The sequence below is a fragment of the Alosa pseudoharengus genome, unplaced genomic scaffold (assembly GCF_046254945.1).
Source record: "Alosa pseudoharengus isolate Yale_2024_CS ecotype anadromous, Long Island Sound unplaced genomic scaffold, YU_APseudo_1.1 YU_APseudo_1.1_scf_3, whole genome shotgun sequence".
NCBI lineage: Eukaryota > Metazoa > Chordata > Actinopteri > Clupeiformes > Clupeidae > Alosa > Alosa pseudoharengus.
The window spans coordinates 40705112-40730904 of record NW_027468718.1 but is presented as its reverse complement, the minus strand read 5'-3'; positions in this window follow the sequence as shown (position 1 = coordinate 40730904).

The window sequence follows — 25793 nt, the reverse complement described above, 5'->3', positions numbered from 1 at the left end:
TTCTCTGTCCCCCCTCTGTTTCTTTTACATAGATCAGCGTCTCAGATGAAGAAGGAAAGAAAGAGAGAGAGAACCGTGAGAAAGAGAGAACCGTGGCCAAGGCCAAACGAAGGACATGTGTCAAGCCTTCCCCGGCCCACCCTCATATGTTGCTCCTCTCTCTCTCTCTCTCTCTCACCTCTCTCCTTAAGCGAGGGGTTGAGAGAGGACAGCCACCACGATCCACCAGAATGGACGGCCCCTGATGACTCACCGTGGACCCATTTTTTTTAAAGAGTGGTGCCTCCGAACGCCAGTGTCCATAATATGAATCACAGGACATTCGCACTAATGAGTCAGCCCCTCACTTACAACAACAAAAAGAAAAATCTAATTGCGCTTCCACTTCAATCCATAATGGGGGGTGGGTCTGGTACATGGGTTATGTTATTCTTTTTACATCCCTTAGAGGTGGGAGAGGTAGTTTAATGTGACACATCGGACATGTGAAATCACCAGGGGAGTGATTTCTGCTGCATGTCAGGGACTCCTCTCCCCTGTGCTGACCTTCTGACATACATACTGTAACGGCCCGCCAGCAGTTTGGTACACGGAAGTCATGCTCCCTTTATTCCGTATATTGACCACAGGCCTGTTTACCTATTATTCACTAATCTTCGACCTTCATAAATAATGAAGCTTTTCATAAATGTGTGCTGTTATGTGTGGGGATGTTATTGATAAGGACTGTGAGGTGTGCAGCACGAGTAAATGACCCAGACAGTGCAGTGCAGCAGCTCTCTTCTAAATGAGCTGTGTTTAATGGAAAAGATGTGTTCTCTCTCTCTCTCTCTCTCTCTCTCTGGAGGAGCTGGCAAACTCCATCTGCTTTCTCAATCATTACCTCCGATGATCAGCACTGCACTGCCATATAATGGTGACAAATTTGTTTCAATCTCGCCACAATCAGTCAAAAACTGTCGGACTGTTCCGGTTCACGAGGGCCAACCACCTCAAAAGTCCTCATTCATTTACATAATGTTTCAGGCAAAAAACTTCTGAGAGTCATGTTCAACGCAGAATGGTGCTTGTGGGTGGGGTGGGGGTTGGGAGGCTCGTGCCATTTCAGATTTTTTTCACTTTTTTGAACAAGTTGAAGACACGGCATAAATTGCTCTTGACACTGAACAGATGCAGACGATCTGTCCATTACTGGGTCAGCGGTGGAATTATTATTATTATTTTCTCTCTCTCTCTTTTCCAGACGTGAAGTGGTAATTCATTATGGTTGAGGGGATTATCTGGGAAGCCATGCATGTCGTAGCCATCTGGTGTGGAGCACGAAGCATCCATCACGGAGGTCGCGGGCACAGTCAGAGCCCGGTTTCATCTTCACCTTCTCTTAAGGCCGCTGTTGATCAGCAGTTCACAACAACATTGCAGTCTTACAATGGCAATGAATGATACCGCGCACAGCCAAAGAGCTATTCTGAAAGCTGAGTGAGTGCACTTTGACCGTGTTTATTGCCCTCAATCAATCATATTACACTATCTACGATCAGTTGCTTTTCTCTGCCTACTAAAGGATCAATTGAGTCAATTACTACCTAATAGCACTCAAAGTTCACCTGATTTCTAACAGACGCATTGATTTTAATTAGAAGCTCTGTTCTTAGCTTTTCGGAAGCAAAAAAAAAATGCTCTTAATTGGGTTTGGAAGCCATTGCAGTGGATGGATAACCGTAATGGCATTCTAGGATCCTCTTTGAAAGCACTCCAATCAAGATGGTACACAAATGGGTTGGGTGGTAATGGGATGACCTTTTTTGTGGCCTTTTGACTCGTATGATTGCTAATGAAGCACTGAGTCCATTGGTCCACCCCTTCTCTGGGAATGGTGTGGTCACCACGGGACTGGTCACTGGAAAGAGAGAAGGACGAAAATAAAATCGCTTGCAAAAGATCTCATCTAGTTATTTTTTTATCACACGATGATGGCACATATCTCTGCAATCACCTTTACACAAAAAAGTGTGAATGTTCTTTCTTGTTATAAGATCTCATTAACGAGTGGATAGAATGGGGTGTCATACAGGCCTAATTGATGCTTCTCTTCCCTAGAGTTGGACTTCCACTGCAGCCCCCTGGTCTCGCAAGCCTTCCTCCGCATCATGTTCAGTTAATGAGGTTGAAATGTGATGGATGTGTGCCTTTGGAGTTATGTTGAGCTGTGTGTGTGTGTGTGTGTGTGTGTGTCAGATTGAGAGTGTGCACTGGAATGTAGTGGACCGATGTCTTGCCAGAGTCTAGGATTGATTTGTCAATGATTTGGGGCACATCTTGTTATCTTGTCATCACGGTTATTTTTCACATGCCATCAGCGAACCGTTGCCTTCGACTGACTCGGAAACCTGCTTTGCGTCGGACTGCAGATGATTGGACTGACGTGGAGATGGGTCGGTTGCTTCTGAGATACGTCCGCATATTGTTCAGAAACATCTCATTTCCTGTTGCCTTTTTGATTAAACTTCCACCAGTGCAAGGGAAATCACAGAGGATATTAACGCCTTTTCATGAAATAGTAATATCATACATATAAATGCTTTATAATGAGCTTCTCGTGTTTATTATTATTTATTTTTTGTATTTATTTATTTTTATCTAGCTGACATCGGTAGTTGTGTGAAGGCGTTTATTGCTGTCTCTTAAGAGGAATGATGGCTGCTATTGGTATTGCATATCTGGTGTGGAAACAACCCTGAAGGATGAGCAAAATGAGCTTCCTGTCTGTCATGGGAGAGGGGAACGAGTATCTTCATTTTGAGTTCTTTTCCCACACGCCTTATAATTTATTCACACAACAATCTGAACAGTCGCCATTCTACATTCCCCCAAGGACGGGCTGGCCCAGCGAGTGGGTTTAACTGACTTATATTTATAAACATCCTCGCCTGTTCATTCACAAGAAATTTGTGACTCATTCCCGTAAGTGCTAGAAAGGAAAATCTCCAACGTGATCGACTGCATTCCAATTTGGTAGAATTCCTGAAACTCCATAACGCTGATTTTTCAAAAACAATCATAAAGATTTACAGCTGGGTAGCCACACTTCTGTTGCATTCATATGACTGTGTGCCAAATGTTTATTTATATATATTTATTTATTTGTTTATTTCAATCAAAGGCACAAGCCAAGGCATGTGGCCTTGGTCATATGGCTCAAGGCCTGATAAAGTGAGGTGCGTATTATTCGGTAAGGGAATAAACACAGAATAACCAAGTGACTCCAATATGCTAATTGAAACTGACCTCAGGGCCCTTTTTTTCTGTCCCCGCAATCAATGACCCCACAAAGCTCAAAATGCTAATATAAACAAATCAATATCCATCTCATTTATACAGGTGATTAGACTCAGAAAGGATTTTATAACCGTCCGCCTCTGCCAAAAACTACCCCTGCATCTTTCCGCTGCCGCACTCTTAATATAATTTGAACTGGGTCCAGGGCCAGCGCTTTTCTCTCCTTTTGTTTTTACCAGGCCTCTTTAATTTCCTCATTCAAGGTATGCAGGAAATGGCTGCATTGGAGCGCAGAGGTGCCTGCATAAACATATTCATTATTTCAATTGATCCGTGTGCTGAGAGGCTCTCTGAGGAGCGAACCGTAAGAGCAGGAGCTCTGGGGGCTGTGAAAGCCTTGATAACATAACTCTTTGTCAGACCGACTGCAGGTTCTCCACACATCTTACTAAAGGGAGGAGGGGGGGTGAAAAAAAAAAGTGTTACCACAGCAGCAGAGGAGTTCATTAAGTCCTCCTCCTCCTTGCTTGCTTGAAAATGTCACTCCGTTCTGTAAATGTGTTGTGAACGCCATGTGATAGTGGAAGTGGTGGTTTCTATCGTGATGTATTTGAAGCATGACAGAGCACATTTTTTTGTTGTTTTGGAAACCTTTTATCCTTTAATTACATTAGCAGATGTGCCGCAGGGGAATTCTGTGGAGCAGTCCAAGAATCCCAGCACATCTTAGTCAGCAGATTCAATTGGAGAAATACTGTGCTACTTATGACTATTAAGTCTAATGCAGACAGAAAGGAGAGAGGAGAAGGAGGGAGAGAGAGAGAGAGATGGAGCGAGAGGGAGAAACATATCTGCAGTGTGTGAACCCTGGGCCGTTCTGCAAACGCCAGCTCTGCATTAACCAGAGGACTTATCAAGCCCCTTTTAAAATATTACCGTGGATGCATTAGACCTCATTTGCCATTGATACTCCTGCCAGGCCATTGGCAGGGTTGGGGGTGGAGGGGGAGTGTGGGAGGGGGCAGAGACAGGCACGGGGCAGGAAGTGTGGAGTCATCATATTCAGGCGCTGGCCGAGAGCGTGAGGCAAAAGCCCCCCTCTCTATTCACCATGCCGTCCTTCACTCCTCTTTGACCCCCCACTAACTGCTCCGCGCTGCTCTCTCTTAATGACTCCCTTGCTCACACATCCCACCTGCATTCAACCCTCCAGGGACACATCCATCGCCTGCAGCCGCGGGCCGGACACTAAAATCCCCCCTGTGCCCGAGGGCCAGCCAGACCTCAGCAGGTCAAGCGTCACTTAGAGTTTGAGTAAATGTAAAGTGCTAGAAATGGTTATATGCAGGGTTTTTTTTTTCTGTTGACATTTGTCTCAGGGAGGAACTATTTTTTGTGAACAAAAGCCTCTCTTGTTTTGGCAAGACAGCGAAATCATGAAGCTATGATTTGAATTATTTAAAGGATTCGTGGCTGAATCCATTTTCTTTATCTACATGTTGGACCCACTTCTCAGAGATGAGCAATGCATTAATAAAGACTGTTATGCAAAACAGCCAGTCTGACATTTACATTTTCTCCGCCTGTCATCCACTTAGACCCATCACTCTATATGTCAGGGCTTTGATTCCTAATTTGTCTGCAGCCGCCACTACCCGCCACAATTCACCAAAAAAAAAAAAAAAAGGAAAAGGAAAAACTGTCGGAGCATGTCTGGCACAGAATGGAGTGGAGGGCTTATGGTCATGGAGGGGACCCAGGAAATGAGATGTCTGCCTCGTCATGATTTGGCCCCTCTGCTGCGAGAGCCTGCCGGGGTAACAATGGGCAATCAGGTAGTGCAGCTGCCGCAGGGCCTCTACACTTCCACTTTTCCTGAGCAAAAGTTGAGTCGACCCCTCCAGCCCTCCTCTCCTGGCTCTGACCGCTGCCAATCTCCCAGCCCACCCCCTCTCCCCCAGTCTGCAGTCCTAATGTCTCACTCAGGCCCGCAGCAGAGGGAGAGAGAGAGAGAGAGAGATAGTGAGAGAGAGAGAGATAGGGAGAGACATGGATTGAGAGAGAGGAGGGCAGATGGATAGAGAGAGAGAGAGAGAGAGAGAGAGAGAAGGACAGAGAGAGAGAGAGGAGGGGTGGAGTAGCTGTGCTAGAGGATTACTATGTCTGGTCACTGGCACCTCTCCACCATGGCAAATTAAAATGAAATCCTTCAGCACGCTCATCCAATCTAGATTGTCCATGTGTAACTTAAAGGCAGCATCCTGTGTTATACCATTTCAAAACCCATTAAAAAGAAGATGTGTTTGGTGGATTGTCACCATATGTATTATATGTAATGTTTGCGTGTAGTTTAAAGGCTGAAATATCGCCCAATTGTTTAGTTTTGTCTTTGCCAGCATAACCAAATGTGATTAGAGGTCCCACAGAGATGGAATAAGTTCCAGGAATGTATGCTGTGCTTATCTTAATAATTATTATGTGTTGTGTAGTAAATGCCTTGCTCGCTTCCCAAATAATGGAGCTTGACTGATCGGTTCACCCGGCATCGGGAGCCTGGCTGCTGCGACCACAAAGCTAAATAGCCCATTACATTCAAAGATGATGCATTCACAAGCAATGAGCTGCTTAGGTGGATTTCACAGGCCTATTGGCAAGGCCTGATTGGCGCCCCTCACCCATTGATCTTGAACGAGCTGACATGAATGCATTTATGATTGCTTATTAGTCATCTCCTTTGCCGGGTTTGTCCTGTGCTCTTTGTGTGTGTGTGTGTGTGTGTGTGTGTGTGTGTGCGTGTGTGTGTGTGTGTGTGAGACTAAAGAAGTTCAGCACGAGGTCAAGGATTGGTGTGTGTGTGTGTGTAGTGGGGTGCTCATTCAGACTCTGAAGATAATTAGCTATTGCCAATAATGTGTTTTGGATCAAAGATGAACCGCTCATGAGCTTGTCCATAATATACCAAAACCGCAATTATGACATATAATTAACATCTGTGACTAATTAACGTCTACTTAACATAGCACGATTAAATTAGCACATAGACTACAAGTCGTTCCTGGCATCCTTACTGGTATAACACTGCTGGGAAAGAGTATCCGATGATTTCTCTTCCGGGGTGCGGGGGGTATGGAAGGGAGACCTCGGTGACGATATATCAATATTAAATCAACCAAATTAACCAGAATCCTCAGAGAAAGTGGATCATTTCTCATCGTTAGCTGACAAAAAAGGGAAGGCTAATTCACAACGGCTAAATGAGAATTAATGACAGTGCCTTGAGTCACATGCCTGTCAGGGTCTCGCTTCCTGAAACAGAGCCTCGCTAATAAATGTCCCCAAAATCCGCGCCGCTGGATTTTGGGGACATTTATGCTGCATGGGGTGAGCTCGAGCCCCGGAATACCTCCACTCTCCTTAATGTCCCTCTCGTCACCATGGGAGCCCTCTAAACAGCCTGCTGGGAATAGCACTGGGGCGGGGGGAGACAAATATTTGAACTTAGATTTCCATGAAGGTGACATTTAGTCTTCCTTCCATCCGTGCTTTTTTCCCTTTGGACTGTCACACACACACAAAAAAAGAGAATTTCCATATTATCTTCACCCAGTCCATATCCTCTTAAGATAAAGATCGGTTCAGTGCCTCTCCCTGTGCCACTTAATAGGGTTGACTAATGGAGAGTGGATTTCCGATGGCACCGCAAGTGTGTAGTAATGCTTGCCACCAAACCTGCTTTTATGAAACATTTGCCTCTTTGAAAATGTGCAATTAGGGCACTTTAATATGTCAATGCACACCAGCATTGGACTAGTGGCTTAGCTTCACTTCTGCGAGTGTGTGGTTTGAGCTCTCTCTCCCTGCCTCTCTCTCTCTCTCTCTCTCTCTCTCTCCATTTTTAGTGCAGTGAAGATGAAGACTTTTACTTTCCTCCTTTTTCTGTTAAAAAACCCTTCCTTTTTGTCCTCCTATACAAGGATGGCAACCTCAGCGCTGTCAAGGACACTTTGTGTGCAAACCACGGTCACGTCTGACCAATGCCGCTGTAGAGAATTTGTCCTTGAGGACTATCTTTTTTCGTTATCATTTTATTTTATTTTATTTCTTTCCGCTTATCATTCCCCATTACAATAAATGCACTGAACACTTTCACCGGCATTGTTTTTGGAAGGAGGATGGAGGGAGGGAGGGGGCTGGATGTAGGCAGCTTATTGAAACAGGCAATGCCTTCATGAAGAGGAGGATGAAGAACAGGAAGAAAAAGAAGGGGAAAAAAGCCTCTATATTTATTTGTCAAAAAAACTCCCCTGCAATTGACAGATGAAAGGAATCCAATAAGACTACCCCTCCTGCATCATTTAACCAAATTACTCCTCACACACACACTTCCTCCTCGAGGTCAACAGAGGATCAGCCACAGACTGATGAGCCATTAGAGCTGTGTGTGTGTGTGTGTGTGTGTGTTTCCCCTGCTCTCGTAGCCATTGCTGATACACATGCAAAACAGCCATGTAAAAACTCCATTAAAAAGCATTAACATGTGGAACGCTGCCTAACCAAGCAGAGCTGGGAGGCTTTGGCCCCCGGAACCACTGGCTACAATCAGGGAAATTAAGCTTTACCTGGGGAAAAAAATGCTTATTTAGCACGACGGTGCTAGCGAAGTGTGAGCGGGCGCCCTTTTTTATTGAATTTAACTCTTTCCCTTTCAAGGAGCAGAGCGAAGCACTCTCTTTCTTGCTTGTGGGGGAAACACAAATCACTTTAAAGAGAAACAAAGAGAGCAAAACTTTTTTAATTTTTGCTTTCGCAAAATGTGGTGTGATGCAGAGAGATACTGCAGTCGTAACATAACCTAACGAGCTTTCAGACTCCTGGTACTTTAGGAACATTATTATTCATGGTGATGCTCTGCTATGAAACATTGATATAGCAGAACAACCCCAATTAAGTTGAATTTATAAGGCATAATGCCAATGACCTCCCTCCAAATGATCTTAAAATTTTATGTGCAGTATGCTGCCTCGAATGTACCTCAGAATAATTGACTTTCATAAGACTATTTTGATTAATTTAAGAGTTCAAATACTTCATTGCTGTGTTGGGAGCTGCATGCATGTGGTCTGTGTGTGTAAGTGTGTGTGTGTGTGTGTATAAGTGTGTGTGTGTGTTGGAGTTGAGAGAATACGCTCCGTCATGTGTCTGCAATGTGTGTGTTTGTTGTTGTGTCCTTTTATAAACATCCACATGGCTCCAAATATCCACATCAAACCAGCTCATTTGATAAAATGACTCAAAAAACACAGACCAAAAAAAACTTCACTGAACGACATCCACAAAATTTTTTCGACATGGCCTCCTCCGGGACAATTACTCTCTGTGTTCAAAGTCCAACACAGCTTGAGAGCGGCCCATTAGCCAGTCACTGCTCCACGTCTCTGTGCTTTTGTGCTCGTCACGCCGTTATCATCACAGGCCTCGTCTGATAACGCCAGCCCATCTGGATAACAGTGGACTAGATTATTCCTCTGATAAGACTCAACCGGAACACCTCATTACATGTGATAGGATTTCCCCCCAAGTGAAGGAGGCAGACACGCGGGGGGAGAGTGAAACGTCAAAACAATTGATATGCAGCTCTTGATGGGGTCAGGTGGGGGCATCTGCTGCCTTGTGAAGAAGATATTTTAATTATCTCTCGGCGGGTTTGTTTACCGTTTTCTCTCCGATGCCGGCGCAGAATATTGGTTGGAGCCGAAAACAACTAAGAAAGAAACAGGAGATAATAAATGGTTGTTATTAATCCCATGTGGGGATGGGTCATCACTGAAAGACTTGTTGAGGAGAGAGGCTGTCATGTTGGCGGTGTTCAGGTACACGCTGAATAACATGCTTCACATGCTAGGGGGCTGTGAGCACCACACCTGTGTCGAAATCAAAAGACTGTGGGGTAGGCCTATACGAATCTCGATTAGTGGGTTAGCGAGGTATGTTGCGCTCAAAGCCAGGGTATGCTGTGACACGAAAGTGGATCTGTTTTAGTGTCGCTATATCACCATGGTATCTTATGCTGTCAACCAAACCAGGGGCCTACTACGAAGCGGGGTTACTGGCTTATCTGGGTAACTTCGAGAGTAACTTGATCACGTGTGGCGTAACTTCCCGATTAACCCGTACTACGAAAGGTGGATAGGTTTTAACCGAGGTATGCTGCCATGGCAATTTACGCTGCATCTCAAACCTGCTCCGAGCAGGTTATGTTCTTGGTTAACCCGAGGTTTCCGTTAACCACACCCTTTATAAGTACCACCCCTCCACTATTCGAGACTATGTCGGCGTAGGCTACCTGGATGATCCATACGACATCGGAGCACAAATCGTGAGGTGCTCTCTTCGAGGGGTTTTAGAGACCGCTATATATATATATATATATTGTAACGATTTGATAGCGAACCACACAGTTGTCCAATCAAAAGGTTTATCTGCTGAGAATGAGAGCAGGGACACAGACACAGCACACAATACACACGGGGCAGGTCAAGCAGACACACACACTACACATACAGGGGGGGACGCAGCCCCCCACACAAAAAGGATCACACACGAGGGAGAACTAAAAGGGAAACATGTCACAATAAAGACGCTAACATTACACTCAAAACTAAGGAGAATAACGACATAAACCCCCCAAATGTTCGCTCTCGTATCCCAGGATGCCCTGCGCGCGGCAACGACCACGAGGTAGCCACATGCTAGCGTCGGCGCGCATCGCCCGCCACTCAGTCCAGTGCGACAGTACCGCCAAATCACGTGGGGTGCACACGCTGCAGGAGCTCACTCAACGGGGCGCCACGCTGCTAGCAATCCAGTTCGGGCGTGCTAGCAGCCACGTGGCCAACCCCGCTCGTCACCAGCTCCCTCTCAGCAGCCGCCCTCAGGCTGCACTTTCCGCGGCGTGTCACCACAGCACTCCTCCTCTCCTGGCGTGGGCCCTAGGTGGCCTTTTCAACCTTCGACACTGTACCAAGCACCGGGGTTCGAGGAGGGCCAGATGAAGCTGCACTAACGCCACTCCGCTCCGTCGAGTCGGCGACCAGGACAGACAGGCACCGACTCCGCAGCAACCGGACCGCGCTGAGCTCTCCCGCTGCAGCTACCGTCTTCGGCGTCCCTCCTCGTGTTGCCATCTCGCAGAGCCGTCCTGCTCTGCTCCCGGCCCGTTCCACTCCTTCGCGGCCTCGGCGAAGGCACGACCCCCGAGATGGCCGTGCTATCGAACTCCACACACAAACTTTTTTCAAAAGGCGCCGGCCAACAGGCCAACTAAAACGGGCGCCCACACAGCACGGTGCCTCTCACACGCACCCAAAAGTTTTAAAGTTCAGAGTTCAGAGGGCCTTTCCGTCGAAGCTGCCCCACCGTCGTGAGTTCGCTGCCCTCAGCGGTTCCGCCAACCGTCCATCGTCTAGGAACCTCTTCCTCGCCGCACTCCCTCGGCTCTGCTCACGCGTCGCGGCTCGCCGTGGAGTCAGCGCCCAAGCCAGCGCCGTCTTCTCCGCTACCGCTTCTTCCGGCCAGATCTCCTCCCATGGCAGCAGGCAGGTCCAGGCGACAGCTCCTCTCCTCCGGCGGCAGTAACGATAGAAGGCCTCAAGCTCCTCAGCAACCCTTACAAGGGCTCTCTCTGGATCCTCTTGCGTGGGCCTCCACCCAGTGGTGAGGTCTCCCGCTCCCAGCTTCTCTCGCTGAGTGGAGGCCATGCTTCTGACACCAATGTAACGATTTGATAGCGAACCACACAGTTGTCCAATCAAAAGGTTTATCTGCTGAGAACGAGAGCAGGGACACAGACACAGAACACAATACACACGGGGCAGGTCAAGCACGGTTGGAAGCACGGTAAGGTCACTTGGCAGTTAGCCTATCTGAACATGCAATAGTATTCAGCTTAGAGATAGAGAATAAAATGTTTAAAGTTGTTTCATGTTTAATGAAGTAGGCTATCAAACCCGTTTTAACCATGTCATGGTCCATCCATTTCAATAACCTGGCAGCTTCGAAAATCTAAGGCTGAACGTTCATAACATATTCTGTTTAGGTTACTATGTTATAGTAGCTTAGGTTAGACCTAGTTCATAACACAGAGTAGGCAAACCTTTTCTAAATCGTCATAATCCGACGACATAGGCTACTGTAGTTGTTAAACTAACCCAACTCCACACGTTGTTCTCTGTTTACAGTAGGCTACATTACGCGTCATTTCACTCAGTAGCCACACGCACAGCACGTGAATCTGCAAGACACCAGCTTGTTAATGGTGGTAGTTCACTGTGATTAAAATTATAGCCTGACAAGCAAGACTAGGCAATAACATATTTGCTGCCGCTAGGGTGCGTCTAGATATCTAGGCTATTCAAATTAGCTTTGAATTTAATCAATAAGATGTAGCCTTATAGCCTATGATCTCTGTGTAGACAATAGCCTAATGAAAACTCAAAAGACCTATCCGTCTGTGCCCTGGCTACAGTAGGCCTACAGTACATGCACTCCTATTGAATTTTCAGAACCAAGAGAAATTAGAAAAATGTGTTACAGCTCTGTCTGCTATTTACACCCATTCTTCTTGATACATAATGAATAAATATGAAAATGTATAAAATGTTTATCAGTACATTAGACTACTTTGCAAATTGCTAAACCATATAATAGCCTGTCCCACCATCATCATTGAAATAGCATAATGCTAGAATTTAAATGCAAAAAAAAAAATGTCCAGCTCAGGTTCAGATGATTAAAGCTTTATAGGCTAGGGAATGTAAAACTTAAGTTCCAGTTTACACCATTCAAATTGTGTGTATCTTTTCTAGCTTTCGTATGCATTATGTTCTATAAAACATGATATTATATTCTGCAGTGCAAAGATGGCCACTAAAGACAAGTTTTAAATAAAGTTAACACGTTTTCTGAAAATTTTGTTCCATGTGCCCTTTTTTAAATTTGAGCCCCTGCCCCTTCAAAGGTCTCTGCACGCCCCTGGATGATCTCTAATGTCACCCGTCATAGCAATGCCCTTACGTGGACATTCATGTTTTCCATCTAATCGGTGATGCTGAACATCTGAGCAAGAATACTGTATGTCCTTAATAAATCGGACATAGGCCTAGCCTAGCCTACAGTATGCTGATGCTGAACATCTGAGCAAGAATAGCCTAAAATAAATCGGACATAGCCTAGGCCTAATAAATTAAAATCACCATTTTAACAAACTTGTTGAATTGAATGGCATATTACTGTACCCTGCACATAAAGGCTACACATTTCCACAGCACCAGAATCCGACCGAATGCCTCCCTCAACCCCTTCCACAATCGGCCTTCCACTATTATTTGCGATGGCCAACTCCTCTGCTACTGTAAAACACTCCTTACAGTAGTGTTCAAAGACACCTTTTTCTTGTTAGCTGTAAAACAGAGGCCAAGTGAAGGCTATAAGCATACTAGGCCTACATGTTTTCAAAATTAAGAAATATTAATGCAAGCTATAACTATTTAAACCTACTATTCTGAATAATGTGTTTGTGTTTCATTTTCACCTGCTGCCATGTGCGTTTGGCAATGGTGTTGCATCTGAAATGTTCACAGGATTAGGCATACACTAAATCAGTCAATGGGGGCTACTTAAACATTCAATTATCCTATTACAATCTATATGCCCACTTCTAAATTGTGTTGCATCTGTAGGCATTTCTATGAACCAAAAATAGGCAATTTAATTATTTCAACTCATTTCAGACATTCCGCAAGCTATTAATCCTCCGTAACACATATTTGAAGAACATGTGGAAATAAAACTTTACTTTTAGGCATTTAGGCTACCCGATCTGCAATACGTTGCCAACAGCCTTGCCTTGCTTTGTTCACTGCCGACCAGTGTTGGGCAAGTTACTTCAAAATCGTAATGTACTATGCATTACTTATTACTGTCATTTCAAAGTAATTTGTTACATTATAATATTACTGTCTCTGAATTGTAAGGCATTACACTACTATTGCATTACTTTTAAGTTACTTTCACCAAAATATCTAGCAATATGGATTTGCCATTCTAAATGCTGTTTATTACGCTCAATGCAGCTTGCTCTTCCAATGGAGGGAGATGTGGTATAGCATAATGACTGAGCTAGGCTTAAGGCAACAGTAGAATGCAATAGGCGCAGTGCTCATAATGCAATACAAGGAACAATCATAGTCAGAATTTTGTTAAAAACCGACAAAAGGTCAAAGTCTGGTAAATTGAGATAGAAATACTGTAACTTTAAGGCCTAGGCCTACTCATTAAAATCAATAGAGAGCCTACTATATTGTAAATCAAAGCTTAAAGGAACCGTATGTAAGATTGTGGCCAAAACGGGTACTACAATCACTTTCAAATTACTGTAGAGCGGTGTATCCCCTTCCCCTCCCCTCTGACTGGCAGAGTTGGCAACCGGATGACGAAACACTACTGACTTTGTGATTAGTAGATAGGTGGAGGGTGGCGCATTAGGCCAAAACACAACATGACAACATCAACATCAGTTGAGGGCTGCAACTTCACTTTTTAAATGACAATATCCTGGCCAGACTACTGTTGTCAGTGATATAAGTATTTGAAATGAACATGATTTCTTAATGTCTAGTGACATATCAGGGCAATTTTATGATTAATTGAAATACATTTTTTACATACGGTTCCTTTAATAAAGACATGTCAAGATGGTGGCCTGCTGGCCATTTCGGTGCCCTAAGTGAGTGGCTTTGAGTGAGTGACATTTAAATGATAACTCAAACACCTAAAGTAAAATAAAAGGCCTATTATTTACAAACCATTACTGTGTATTTTTAAACATTAATTTCTGAAGAAATGCTGTTTTACTTATAAATGGTGCACTGTCACTATAAGAGCATTGATCTTTACGTTGTCATAATGCCCTTTTGCCAGCTCTTGTTTACAAGCCTTATTTGTTTGAGTTACATTGATAGCACAATATTAACAACTAGAAAAGCATTTCCTGAAGGAAATACAGTGCATGAAAATGCAAAAATATGATGAGTTCATATGGTTAAATTATTTGCTTGGTAGATAAGGTTTAATATAGTTGGAATGACTAAGCAGTTAAATAGGTTGATAATTGAAATGGTTAAATTATTTAGGCAGATAGTTGATGATAACTAACAGTTGGAATGGCTCCAATGTTTTCTAGTAGTTATGCTAACTATGTTAACAAAGATAATAATGCTAACCAAGTTACTATGCTAACTAGCATGTTACCAATGTTAAAATGTTAACTATGCTAATCATATGACTTAGCTAACCTAGCTAATCATTTTTATTAGTTATGATAACTATGCTAATTAAAATTGTAACATGCTAACTATGCTAACATTGTGACTTAGCTAACTTAGCTAATCATTTTTAGCAGTTTTGCTAAAAATGCTAACTAGCATGCTAACATGCTAGCATGCTAACTATGCTAACCATGTGACTTAGCTAACTTAGCTAATCATTTTTAGCAGTTTTATAAAAAATGCTAACTAGCATGCTAACATGTTAGCATGCTAACTATGCTAACCATGTGACTTAGCTAACTTAGCTAATCATTTTTAGCAGTTTTATAAAAAATGCTAACTAGCATGCTAACATGCTAGCATGCTAACTATGCGACTTAGCAAATCATTTTTAGCAGTTTTGCTAAAAATGCTAACTAGCATGTTAACATGCTAACATGCTAGTATGCTAACTATGCTAACCATGCTAACTAGCTACAGTGGGTAGGAGTCATAGTTGATGACAAGTAACAGTTACAATGGCTGAACAGTTAAAAAGTTCAGTAGTTTAAAGGGTTAAATTGTTTAACAGTGAAATATTGTAGTGAGGACTTTTATTTTGAAACAGTTTCTGGCAGAGGAAGCAGTTGAACAGGATGTGTAGTCTTAATAGGGCCAGTTTGTATGCTTAAAGCCTGAGAATGGCAGTTGAAACAGGTGGCCCGAACACCTGCCATAGGATTCAAATGGTTAAATGATTTGCTAGGTAGATGAGGTTTAATATAGTTGGAATGACAACTAGGTAGATGAGGTTTAATATAGTTGGAATGACTGAACTAGGTAGATGAGGTTTAATATAGTTGGAATGACTGAACGGTTAAATAGGTGGATAGTGTAAAAGGTTAAATTATTTGCTAGGTAGATGAGGTTTAATATAGTTGGAATGACTGAACTAGGTAGATGAGGTTTAATATAGTTGGACTGACTGAACAGTCAAATAGCTGGATAGTTTAAAAGGTTAGCCTGAGAAACTGATAGGGTGCAGGTGGCCTGGCCACCTGGCCTAGGATTCTAATTGCTTAACGGCAGTCTTAATAGAGCCATATTGTATGCTTAAAGCCTTAGACAGAGTATATAGTTTAAAAGTTAAATGTAGATAGTGTAATGGATGTTGATAGACAGAAAGTTGAATGGATGTTGATAGGCAGATTGTTTAATGGATGTTGATGGATAGTTTAATGGGTGGATGAGTGAATGGTTTGAAGAGGATGAATGGATAGAAAGTTGGATGAAATGTGTCTTATATCCTTGTAGAATGTAGAGACACAGAGAGAGTTGGTCTAGTTCAGTAGAAAGCAGTTGATACAGGTGCAATCAGTTGAACTGATTCTTTGATGGGGCCTAGATGAGCAGCTGGAAGAAGATACAGGTGCAAATCAAGTTAATTAGTCCATTGTGATGTCATCAGCCCATGTTAAGTCTATGGGGATTTTATAAAAGTTAATAATTAATAGTTTAAAAAGTATAAAAGTTACAAAGATGAAAAATACAAAGCCTACATGTCCTAAGTAAGACCTACGTAACATAGTTTGAATGAAGTTTCTACGTTAAATGGTTGAAGCTGCATTAGCTACGTTAGAAGAAGAATAACTAGATGTACCGCAGAGCGGTACAAAATATGACCGCCGCCCAGTCCAGCACATTTTTTCCACAAAAAGAAATCACGCTGAAAGGCCTATATGATTCTAACTGTCTCACTAAATTGCATTATCCACACTCAATTCTCACTGGTATCTGCTAGACAACAAGTACCAAAACATGATTAGTTCATAGATTTCACATGTAAAATTCATTTTATACAACCCCACCTCCATCTTGCCTGTTCATAATTATGAGAAATTCTTGATTGTTTGTGTTATGTTTATGTTATGTGTGTGTGAGTGTGTGTGTGTGTGTGTGTGTGTGTGTGTGCGTGCCTGCGTATGTGCCTGTGCATGGAAGCGTACATATGTCTACTGTGTGAGTATGTGTCATGATTACTGTGAATGTGTGTGTGTGTGTGTATCTGTTTGTGCACATGTGTGCACATGAACTGGGCTAACATGACCCCTGGAGGCAAATATACGGAAAAATGGTCATCCTAGGCCCTACAGTTCTCAAGATATTCACAGAGAACTGTGTCTGGCCTACCCTCCTTTCGGGGGGTCCAGTCCAGCGGGGGGGCTACAGATCAAAACGAAAAATGACAGTTCCATGCTATCCATGTGGGGGTACATGCCCACCAAGTTTTGTGTACCCCGGTCTTTCAGTGTCCCGGGAATCCTTGTTGGTGTACGTCACTAAATGTACACATAAATTGTTTTATTGTAAGGCCCCCCATGAACGAAAGTACACAAAACTTGGCATGCATTCGGAGGGTGTCATAATGATCCTACACTTTCAATTTCGTGCAGTTTTGACCATGTCAGCCAGAGATATTGTGATGAAAACACCTAATTTTTTGCTTTTTAATTTTTAACTAGGTGGCGCTATACATGAAATAAGTGGTAATGGGATGGGTTGACATGGCCCCTTGAGATCAACATACAAAAAAAAGGTGGACCTCCTAGGCCCTACGGTTCTCGAGATATTCACAGAAAACTGTCTCCGGCCACCTACAGGCCAGTTGGTGTATAGTAACATAAATGAATTTATTGTGTGGCCCCCCATGAACGGAATTCCACGAAACTTGGCGTGCATTCAGAGGGTGTCATAATGATCCTACACTTCCAATTTCGTGCAGTTTTGACTATGTTAGGTCACAGATACCTGCGATTACAACACCTCATTTTTACTTTTTTGTGTTTAACTAGGTGGCGCTATACATGAAATGAGTGGTTATGGAATGGGTTGACATGGCCCCTTGAGATCAACATACAAAAGAAAAATGGTCCTCCTAAACCTTACGGTTCTCGAGATATTCACAGAAAACTGTGTCTGCCCTACCCTCCTTTCGGGGGGTGCAGTCCAGCGGGGGGGCTACAGATCAAAACGAAAAACGATGGTTCCATGCTATCCATATGGGGTTACATGCCCACCAAGTTTCGTCTACCCCGGTCTTTCAGTGTCCCGGGAATCATTGACAGAAATTTGGACATGCGAAAAAAAAAAAAAAAAAAAAAAAATCTGACTAAACCTATATGACCGCCGCTTCGCTGCGCGGCGGTCATAATAAGAACTAGAAAAGCATTTCCTGAAGGAAATATAGTGCATGAAAATGCAAAAATATGATGAGTTCATATGGTTAAATTATTTGCTAGGTAGATGAGGTTTAATGTAGTTGGAATGACTGAACTAGGTAGATGAGGTTTAATATAGTTGGAATGACTGAACAGTTAAATAGGTGGATAGTTTATATAGTTAAATGATTTGCTTGGTAGATAAGGTTTAATATTGTTGGAATGATTGAACGGTTAAATAGGTGGATAATTTAAATGGTTAAATTATTTAGGTAGATAATTGACGATAACTGACAGTTGGAATGGCTCTAATGTTTGCTAGCAGTTATGCTAACTATGTTATCAAAGATAATAATGTTAACCAAGTTACTTAACTTAGCTAATGTTTACATTTTTAGTAGTTATGCTAACTATGCTAACTAACATGCTAACTATGCTAACCATGTGACTTAGCTAATCATTTTTAGCAGTTTTGTTAAAAATGCTAACTAGCATGTTAGCATGCTAACTATGCTAACCATGTTACTTAGCTAACTTAGCTAATCATTTTTAGAAGTTTTGCTAAAAATGCTAACTAGCATGCTAACATGCTAACATGCTAGCATGCTAACTATGCTAACCATGTGACTTAGCTAACTTAGCTAATCATTTTTAGCAGTTTTGCTAAAAATGCTAACTAGCATGTTAGCATGCTAACTATGCTAACCATGTGACTTAGCTAACTTAGCTAATCATTTTTAGCAGTTTTGTTAAAAATGCTAACTAGCATGCTAACATGCTAGCATGCTAACTATGCTAACCATGTGACTTAGCTAACTTAGCTAATCATTTTTAGCAGTTTTGCTAAAAATGTTAACTAGCATGCTAACTAGCATGCTAACATGCTAGCATGCTAACTATGCTAAACAAGTTACTTAGCTAACTTAGCTAACTAGCTACAGTGAGTAGGAGTCATAGTTGATGACAAGTAACAGTTACAATGGCTGAACAGTTAAAAAGTTCAGTAGTTTAAAGGGTTAAATTGTTTAACAGTGAAATATTGTAGTGAGGACTTTTATTTTGAAACAGTCTTTGGCAGAGGAAGCAGTTGAACAGGATGTGTAGTCTTAATAGGGCCAGTTTGTATGCTTAAAGCCTGAGAATGGCAGTTGGGCCAGCTGGCCTGAACACCTGCCATAAGATTCTAATTGCTGTGATGTCATAAAGGGCAATGTTAAGTCAATGGGAAAATTTTGATAGTTTTTAATTAATAGTTTAAAAAGTATAAAAGTTACAAAGTTGAAAAATACAAAGCCCACATGTCCTAATTAAGACCTACGCGTCAATGTTTGAATGAAGTTTCTACGTTAAACGGTTGAAGCTGCATTAACTGCGTTAGAAGACATGGAATAAGAAGAATAAGAAGAAGTCTAGGAAGAACAGTACAGTGCATTTTCATGCACTGTAATAAGAACTAGAAAAGCATTTCCTGAAGGAAATACAGTGCATGAAAATGCAAAAAATATGATGTAAAATATCATACAGAGTAAAAACAAACTATATTGGTTGCTAGGTAGATGAGGTTTAATATAGTTGGAGTGACTGAACAGTTAAATAGGTGGATAGTTTATATGGTTAAATGATTTGCTTGGTAGATAAGGTTTAATATAGTTGGAATGATTGAACGGTTAAATAGGTGGATAATACTTAACTTAGTTAACTTAGCTAATGTTTTAATTTTTAGTAGTTATGCTAACTAGCATGTTAGCAATGCTAACTATGTTAACCATGTGACTTAGCTAACCTAGCTAATTAATTTTATCAGTTTTGCTAACTATGCTAACTAGCATGCTAACATGCTAGCATGCTAACTATGCTAACCATTTTACTTAGCTAACTTAGCTAATCATTTTTAGAAGTTTTGCTAAAAATGCTAACTAGCATGCTAACATGCTAGCATGCTAATTATGCTAACCATGTGACTTAGCTAACTTAGGTAATCATTTTTAGTAGTTTTGTAAAAAATGCTAACTAACATGCTAGCATGCTAACTATGCTAACCATGTGACTTAGCTAACTTAGCTAATCATTTTTAGCAGTTTTGCTAAAAATGCTAACTAGCATGCTAACATGCTAACTATGCTAACCATGTGGCTTAGCTAACTTAGCTAATCATTTTTAGTAGTTTTGTAAAAAATGCTAACTAGCATGCTAACATGTTAGCATGCTAACTATGCTAACCATGTTACTTAGCTAACTTAGCTAATCAATTTTAGCAGTTTTGCTAAAAATGCTAACTAGCATGTTAACAAGCTAGCATGCTAACATGCTAACAATGTTAACCATGCTAACTAGCTACAGTGGGTAAGAGTTATAGTTGATGACAAGTAACAGTTACAATGGCTGAACAGTTAAAAAGTTCAGTAGTTTAAAGGGTTAAATTGTTTAACAATGAAATATTGTAGTAAGGACTTTTATTTTGAAACAGTTTTTGGCAGAGGAAGCAGTTGGACAGGATGTGTAGTCTTAATAGGGCCAGTTTGTATGCTTAAAGCCTGAGACTGGCAGTTGAGATCCACCTCTGTGAAGCTGGCCCCCCATGTTACTCAAAAATGATTAAAAACACTGCTATTCGTTTGTGCTACGTTTGTGCCGGTTTGTGCCGTAAAAATTATCGTTTGTGCTGTTAAGGGTTTTAAGTAATTAAACTTTACATTTTTCTGGCCAGTGACGTCACTCAGCCCCCCATACTTGTCCAAATTTCCCCAAAATAGTCTCAATCGTTTGTGCTACGTTTGTGCTCATTTGTGCCGTTAAAAGTAACATTTGTGCTACTATGTTTTTTAAGATATTCCACGTTATTTGTTACACGTGTGACGTCACTCAGCCCCCCATCAATGTCGAAATCTTTCCAAAATGGTCTCAATCGTTTGTGCTAGGTTTGTGCTGATTTGTGCCGTTAAAATAAACATTTGTGCTACTATGTTTTCTAAGTTATTATGGTTTATTTTTTACTCGCGTGAGGTCACCAGCCCCCCATCAATGTCCAAAACTCACCAAAATTGTCTCAATCGTTTGTGCTATGTTTGTGCTGATTTGTGTCGTTAAAAATAACATTTGTGCAGCTATGTTTTTTAAGTTAACACGCTTTGTTACATGTGTGACGTCATTCAGCCCATCATCAGTGTCCAAATCTCCTCAAAATCGCCGCTGATTTGTGCCATTTAAATAAACGTTTGTAGGGTAGGCTACTATGTAAATTGTCCAGCGGCCTTGTCCAGCAATTGTAGCCTAGCTCATCACCCAGCCCCTCCATCAATGTCCAAACCTAGGCCTATAGCCTACCCAATCGTTTGTGCTGATTGCGCCGACATTTCTCCTATGTTTATTACACGTGATGCCCAGCCCATCAATGTGTTTTCTGTAACTATATTTTTACATTAGCCTACCAAGTTCTATCTGCTATGCGCATGACATCAGTCTCACACACACTGGCCAAATCGTCCCAAACTGTAGCCTACCAAATGTTTCTCCTGATCTGAGCAGAAAACACAAGTGCAAGGAAGCTGTTTCTTAGGTTTATAGCTAAAGAGTAGCCTAATAATTTAGTCAACTTTATAAAGTGCTAAAAAGGCTACAAATGTACCTTTAGTTTTAGTATAGCCTACTGTCGTATGACTTTAATGTTTAAACATTATTTTGACAAACATACCAATTTAGCCTACCTTCTTGTCCATCTAAAATAACTCCTAGCTTTGCTGCCTCCTTCCTTTGCTGTTTGCAAAGTTTCATATATCCACGGTGGCCTTGGAGACTTGGGTCAGCAACAAAGCCTAAGTGCTGCTTGTGTGTACAATCCACTGTAATTCTGATGCATACAGTTATTGAAGAATACATTTGTTTATCTTAGAGAATATAGGCTACAGTGCAGTGATGAGTTATGGTAGGCTAACTTGGAGTGAATATACACACACATGGGAAATTATCTCTCGTAAGTCTCTCGTAGCCTACTCCGTAGCTGCGTGATAGTAGTCCTACGCACACTGCTGTGCACACCTGCAGACGCTACTGGCCGGAGAATGAAGTGGTGTTTCTCCACAGCTGAGTAATGGCCTGCAGGTTTATTCTGGTAGTGGTTGCAGTAATTCTGACGTTATGCACAAGCAGCTGGTGTAGGCTACTATAGAACCTTTGGCAGCACAAACAGCCACGTAAATAGTAGCACGTCTTTTCTTTTCTCGGTTAAGGTCAGCACGATATAGCTTTGTAAACAACACAAATGTTTCTTTTTTCCTTTTGTTTCTTTTTTTAACAGCGCAATCAGCACAAACGATTAGGACTACGATTGGGCATTGATAAGGGGGGGGGGGGTGCTGCTGGGTGATGTCTAGCATAGGCCTACGCTACAACTGCTGAGCAACTTCTGCATAGTACACACACGTTTCTTTAAATGGCACAAATCAACACGCACGTAGCCAAAGCCATCACAACTATTTTGAGGAGATTTGGACACTGATAAGGGGCTGGATGACGTCACACCTGTAACAAAGCGTGATAACTTTAAAAACATAGCTACACAAATGTTATTTTTAACGGCACAAATCAGCACAAACATAGCACAAACGATTGAGACAATTTTGGTGAGTTTTGGACATTGACGAGGGGCTGGTGACGTCACGCGAGTAATAAATAAACCATAATAACATAGTAGCACAAATGTTTATTTTAACGGCACAAATCAGCACAAACCTAGCACAAACGATTGAGACCATTTTGGAAAGATTTCGACATTGATGGGGGGCTGAGTGACGTCACACGTGTAACAAATAACGTGGAATATCTTAAAAAACATAGTAGCACAAATGTTACTTTTAACGGCACAAACGAGCACAAACGTAGCACAAACGATTGAGACTATTTTGGGGAAATTTGGACAAGTATGGGGGGCTGAGTGACATCACTGGTCAGAAAAATGTAAAGTTTAATTACTTAAAACCCTTAACAGCACAAACGATAATTTTTACGGCACAAACCGGCACAAACGTAGCACAAACGAATAGCAGTGTTTTTAATCATTTTTGAGTAACATGGGGGGCCAGCTTCACGGAGGTTTGAGATCCAGGTGGCCCGAACACCTGCCATAGGATTCTAATTGCTTAACGGCTCTATTGTGATGTCATCAGCCCATGTTAAGTCTATGGGGAAATTTTGAACAGTTTTTAATTAATAGTTTAAAAAGTATAAAAGTTACAAAGATGAAAAATACAAAGCCCACATGTCGTAAGTAAGACCTACGCAACGCAGTTTGAATGAAGTTTCTACGTTAAACGGTTGAAGCTGCATTAACTGCGTTAGAAGAAGAAGAAGAAGTTGCCTAGGAAGAACAGTACAGTGCATTTTCATGCACTGTAATTAGAATCCTATGCCAGGTGTTCAGGCCACCTGGATGGCTCATATATGGCTCTGGCCAGGCCACCTGGATCAACTGAGTTTCTCAGGCTTTATGACATCATAGCAATTAGAATATTGTGCCAGGTGGCCAGGCCACATAGATCAACTGTCAGTTTCTCAGGCTTTAAGCATACAGTCTCATTCTATGCTATAAGCCTGAGAAACTGTTCAGTCATTCCAACTATATTAAACCTCATCTATCTAGCAAATAGTTTAACCTTTTAAACTATCCACCTATTTAACTGTTCAGTCATTCCAACTATATTAAACCTCATCTATCTAGCAAATAGTTTAACCTTTTAAGCTATCCACCTATTTAACTGTTCAGTCATTCCAACTATATTAAACCTCGTCTACCTAGTTCAGTCATTCCAACTATATTAAACATCATCTACCTAGCAAATAATTTAACCTTTTAAACCATCCACCTATTTAACTGTTCAGTCATTCCAACTATATTTAAACTCATCTACCTAGTTCAGTCATTCCAACTATATTAAACATCATCTACCTAGCAAATAATTTAACCTTTTAAACAATCCACCTATTTAACTGTTCAGTCATTCCAACTATAATAAACCTCATCTATCTAGCAAATAGTTTAACCTTTTAAGCTATCCACCTATTTAACTGTTCAGTCATTCCAACTATATTAAACCTCGTCTACCTAGTTCAGTCATTCCAACTATATTAAACATCATCTACCTAGCAAATAATTTAACCTTTTAAACCATCCACCTATTTAACTGTTCAGTCATTCCAACTATATTAAAACTCATCTACCTAGTTCAGTCATTCCAACTATATTAAACATCATCTACCTAGCAAATAATTTAACCTTTTAAACCATCCACCTATATAACTGTTCAGTCAAATGATTAGCTAAGTTAGCTAAATCACATGGTTAGCATAGTTAGCATTGTTAACATTTTTTCCAAAACTGCTAGAAAACATGAGCTAAGTTAGCTAAGTAACTTGGTCAGAATAATTAGCGTTGTTAGCATAACTGCTAGCAAACATTAGAGCCATTCCAACTGTCAGTTATCGTCAACTATCTACCTATATAGAACCTTTAAACTATTTGTCTATCAACACAGATTAAACTATCAGTCTGTCAACTACTTTTAAACTATCTACATATAACTTTTAAACTTTCAACATTCATTGAACTATATGTCTATTAAACTATCTGTCTATTAACAACTGTTAAACTATCTACATTCAACTTTTAAACTGTCTACTTCTAAACTATCAACTTTTATTAAGCTATGCTATGTGTGTCCTAGCTTCATTTTCATGCACTCGTAATTCCCTGGAATTACATTCTCTAGTTCTTATTAGAGTGCATGAAAATGCACTCTACTGTTCTTCCTAGGCTTCTTATTATTATTATTAGAGTGCATGAAAATGCACTCTACTGTTCTTCCTAGGCTTCTTCTTCTTCTTCTAACGCAGTTAATGCAGCTTCAACCGTTTAACGTAGAAACTTCATTCAAACTGCGTTGCGTAGGTCTTACTTATGACATGTGGGCTTTGTATTTTTCATCTTTGTAACTTTTATACTTTTTAAACTATTAATTAAAAACTGCTCAAAATTTCCCCATAGACTTAACATGGGCTGATGACATCACAATGGACTAATTAACTTGATTTGCACCTGGTATCATCTTCCAGCTGCTCATCTAGGCCCCATCAAAGAATCAGTTCAACTGCTTTCTACTGAACTAGACCAACTCTCTCTGTCTCTCCATTCTACAAGGATATAAGACACATTTCCTCCAACTTTCTATCCATTCATCCTCTTCAAACCATTCACTCATCCACCCATTAAACTATCCATCAACATCCATTAAACAATCTGCCTATCAACATCCATTCAACTTTCTGTCTATCAACATCCATTACACTATCTACATTTAACTTTTAAACTGTATACTCTGTCTCAGGCTTTAAGCATACAATATGGCTCTATTAAGACTGCCGTTAAGCAATTAGAATCCTATGGCAGGTGTTCGGGCCAGCTGCATCAACTGCCAGTCTCAGGCTTTAAGCATACAAACTGGCCCTATTAAGACTACACATCCTGTTCAACTGCTTCCTCTGCCAAAAACTGTTTAAAAAAAAAAGTCCTCACTACAATATTTCACTGTTAAACAATTTAACCCTTTAAACTACTGAACTTTTTAACTGTTCAGCCATTGTAACTGTTACTTGTCATCAACTATGACTCCTACCCACTGTAGCTAAGTTAGCTAAGTAACTTGGTTAGCATAGTTAGCATGCTAGCATGTTAGCATGCTAGTTAGCATTTTTAGCAAAACTGCTAAAAATGATTAGCTAAGTTAGCTAAGTCACGTGGTTAGCATAGTTAGCATGCTAGCATGTTAGCATGCTAGTTAGCATGCTAGTTAAAAATTTTAGCAAAACTGCTAAAAATGATTAGCTAAATTAGCTAAGTCACATGGTTAGCATAGTTAGCATGCTAACATGTTAGCATGCTAGTTAGCATTTTTAGCAAAACTGCTAAAAATGATTAGCTAAGTTAGCCAAGTCAAATGGTTAG